The following is a 4,593-nucleotide window of genomic DNA, read 5'->3' on the forward strand; positions in this document are numbered from 1 at the left end:
GAATGTATAAAATGTATAGAATTTTTCTGTTCTATTCACAGTTCTTATGTATCAACCCATTATAAAATATGTAAAGTATCAGTACACAGATACCAACATGTTGCAGATGGGACACCATCTGTTTAGCCTGGTTGTATTATTCACTATGAAGGAAGTATAGACATTGACCTTTGGAATTTGCTGCTGCTTTACAAAGGCTTTGTAGCAAATGAATGTTTTTCTTTGCCTTCAAATAGACTTCTTTTTCGCTTTCCTACAAAAATAATTCTCTGGATGGTAGAAACACTTCCAAACATGATATGCTACCGTAGACAGATGCTGTCTGCAATACTTTCCAATACAAATTCTAAATGGAAATTTATTCATTAAAAGGCTTCCTGTTTATATTAAAAAAAAATCTGAAGTTGAAAACTCTCTAAATCAACAGTATAATGAAAAAAAAAAAGATTTTCCTAATAATTCTTTTGTTACTTCAGTGAAATCAATCTGTCCTACAAACATCTTTTATTAATACCAGTATTGACTAACTGGAAGGCAGGCCATTAAATAAGGAACAGTGTAGACATGCAGATTGGATTAATAAAGCAAATATAAGGCCAAATATGTCAGGCTGTAATGAGAAAAGGATGAAGGTAAGTGACCCTGGCTCTGTAGCATTTCTCCTGCATTTTCTATAACATGTCTCAATAACATTACACCAGGAATATTACAATAGGTTTCTAATTGGTTTCCTTACCTCCCATTTCTCCCTCTCTGTAATGCATCTTCCAAACAGCTACTGCAGTGATCTTCCTAAAGTACAAATCTGCTCATGTCATTCCTCTGTTTAATAAAATTGAGTGGTTCCTGAACCTTGCTTTTAGGATCAAATACCAATTGCTTTGTTTGACAATTAAACAATTTTACAACCTTCCTTTCCAGTCATTTTATGCATTTACTTCCTTCCTTTGCAATTTGATTGAAACAACTTGGGATGCTTACTGTTCTTCACACAGGACAATTCATTTCTGATTTTCATACCTTTGCATTATCTTTCCAACATGAAAGGCATTCCCTCTGCCCCCCTACCTCTAAGAACACTGTTTTCTTCAAGTCTCAGGTCAGACAATACTTTCTACATGAAATCTTTCATAATTGTTCCAGCTCCTATACTGAATTATATTTTATTCATTTTTATATGCTCTGCATATACTCATTTATGCTCATATGGTCTGCACTATTAGAACAGAAGCTCCTTTAAAGGATAGTTGCATTTCTGACTTTTTATACCCAGAACATCATAGGTACTTAATAAATGCTTATTTATTTATTGAAAGATTAAATAGAAAGGAAGAATCAAGATGACAGAGAGAAGCCAGGAAGGTGTCTGAGAGATTTTGGAGGGACAAAACCTGCAAAAAGATGGAGTTAAGCAATATTCCAGCTTAAGATCACTTAGAAGGACTTCAGGAAAGATATTCGTCACTTAGGTAAAGGGGGAATGAAGCCTAGAAAAAAAAAAAAGTGTCTGTGCAAGTTAGTGGGAGGCTCTTAGCCACAGCATATATCAACAACCCAGGACCATCATACTGACTTAGCAGGCTAGTACTACGGTAAGGCAGCTGTGAAGTCTCCAGCCTCTGCACAGAAGGCAAATTTCCAACCCCAGGCCCCAGCAAAACAGGTACAACTAGACTGGGCTGCCCCAGATCAGGTGGCCAGCTTCAAGCACCTGAAGCACCAGCATGGAAAGCAAGTGACCAGACCCCAGCCTCCAGCACAACAAGCCTGGGACAATGTTCCCTGTGACCCAGAATCAGAGATCATATTTATTTGAAATGAGGAAAAAAAAGGAGCCATTACCACAGAAGTCTACTGTGGTGACATGGAAGGTCAAAACACAAATTCGGAAGAGGACAACAATGTCAAAATGCTTGGATGTGAAGCCTCAGAGGTGAATATGAATTGGTCTCAAGCCCAAAAAAATCCTCTTGGAAGAGTTCAAAAACGGTTTTAAAAATCAAGTAAGAGACATAGAAGAAAAAATGGGAAAAGAAAGAGAGTTATGGAGGAGAATTATGAAAAAAAAGAATCAACAGCTTGGAAAAGAAAGGACAAAAGTTGACTGAAGAAAAAAAATCCTTAAAAATAGAATTGGTCAAATGGAAAAAAATCGCTGAAGAAAACAACTCCTTTAAAAGTAGAATTGGCAAAATGGAAATAGAGGTACAAAAACTAACTGAAGAAGGTAATATGATAAAAATTAGAATTGGGCAAGTGGACCCTAATGATTCTATGAGACGTGAAGACTCTATTAAACAAATTCAAAAGAATGAAAAAATGGAAGACAACATAAAATACCTCATTGGAAAAACAATTGACCTGGAAAATATGCCCAGGAGAGATAATGTAAGAATTGTTGAACTACCTGAAAATCATGATGAAAAAGAGAGTCTGGACAACATCTTTCAAGAAATTATCAGGGAATCAAGAAATTATCAAATATCCTAGAACCAGGGTATAAAATAGTCTTTGAAAGAATCCATTGATCACTTCCTGAAAGAGATGGCAAAATGAAAATTTGAAGGAATATTGTAGCCAGATTCCAGAACTGTAGCCAAATTATCCAGAATATTGTAGCCAAATACAGAGAAAATACTGTAAGCCTCCAGAAACAACTCAAATATCAAGGAGACATTGTCAGTATTACACAGGAATTAACAGCTTTCATATTAAAGGATCTGAAGGCATGGAGTATGATATTCCAGAAGGCAAAACTACCCAGCAAAATTGAGCATAATCTTTCAGGGGAGGAGACAGGCATTCAATTAAATAGGGGAATTTCAAACTTTCCTGACCAAAACACCAGAGCAGAACACAAAATTTGATTTTCAAATAGAAGATTCAAGAGAAATATAAAAAGATAAATGAGAAAGACAAAAAATGTTATTCAATAAGATTTAACTATTTACACCACTATATGTGAAGATGATACTTGTAACTTTTGAGAACTGCATATCTATTAGAGTAATAAGAAAGAATATACTTTCTTTTTATTTTTTTAGGCAATTGGGGTTAAGTGACTTGCCCAGGGTAACACAGCTAGTAAGTGTAAAGTATTTGGTCAGAGGCCAAATTTGAACTCAGGTCTTCCAGACTTCAGGGTCAGTGCTCTATCCACTGTGCCACCTAGCTGCCCCAGGAAGGAATATACTTTGTCAGAAGGTATGGGTATAAGTGACTTTGATGTGATGATATTACCACAATTAAAGGGTGAAAAAAGGGATTGTACTGGAAGAAGAGGAAAGGGGGAGGCAGAAATAGGGTAAATTACATCATTTGAAGGGGTGCAAAAGACCTATTACAACAGAGGGAAAGAAGGGTGAGAAATATGACCCTTACTCTCATCAGATTTGGTTCAAAGAGGGAATAACATACACACACACTCAGCTGGGTACAGAAATTTATCTTACCCTATCAGGAAGGAGGAGAGGAAAGGGGAAAAAGAGGAAATAGGGGCTGATAAAAGAGAGGGCAGATTGAGGGAGAAGGTGGACAGAAGCAAAACACTGGTGAGGAGGGATAAGGTGAAAGGAGAGAGAAAAGTATAAATGGAGTTAGGATAGGATTGAGGGAAACACATTGTTAGTAATCATAACTTTGAATGTCAATGGGATAAACTCTTCCGTAAAACAGAAGCAGATAATAGAGTTGATTAAAAACCATAATCCTACAATATCTTGCTTAGAAGAAACAAATTTGAAGCAGAGAGATACAAATGGAGTAAAGGTAAAAGACTGGAGTAGAATGCTTCAGCTGAAGTAAAAAAAAAAGGTAGAAATCCTACTCGCAGAGAAAACAAAAGCAAAAATTTGTCTAATTGAAAGAGATAAGGAAAGAGACTACATCCTGCTAAAAGGTATCATAGACAGTGAAGTAAAATCAATACTAAATTCAGGAGAAATTGAATTAGTTACGGGAAGAAATAGACAGCACAACTATACTAGAGATCTCAACTTCCCCCTCTCAGAACTAGATAAATCTAACAACAAAATCAACAAAAAAGAAGTTAATGAGGTGAATATAATGTTAGAAAAATTAGATATGATAGACTTCAGAAGAAAATTGAATGGGAAAGAAAGGAATATACTTTTTTTCTCAGTGGTACATGGCACTACAGAAAATTTGACCATGTACTAGGGCATTAAAGCCTCACAGTCCAATGCTGAGATGCAGAAATATTAAATGCAACCTTTTTCATATCATGATATAAAAATATATGTGTGTAATACAGGGCCATGGAAAGATAGCTTAAGTCTTCCACTTCCAGAAGCCAAGGTGGCAGAGTAAAAAGGTAGTCACTCTCACTCTCCCCTATCAACCTCTGAAAACCCAGAAAATATCACCCCAGGAAAAAACCCTGGAACAGCTGAACTAGAAGAAAGACAGGGAGGAACAGTGGAGCAGATCAGCAAATGGGTCTCCCAGTGCCTCAGCAAAAATAAGGGAGGCAGAAGTAGAAGAGGCCCCAGGCAGAAAAGTACCCTGTGGCATTCATCTGCAAGGAGATGAAGGATGCAACCTAAAGTCTCCCTAAAGCCCCAGCCTTGCTGG

Source organism: Phascolarctos cinereus, unplaced genomic scaffold (assembly GCF_003287225.1).
Source record: "Phascolarctos cinereus isolate Bilbo 61053 unplaced genomic scaffold, phaCin_HiC Scaffold_4;HRSCAF=312, whole genome shotgun sequence".
NCBI classification, from domain to species: domain Eukaryota; kingdom Metazoa; phylum Chordata; class Mammalia; order Diprotodontia; family Phascolarctidae; genus Phascolarctos; species Phascolarctos cinereus.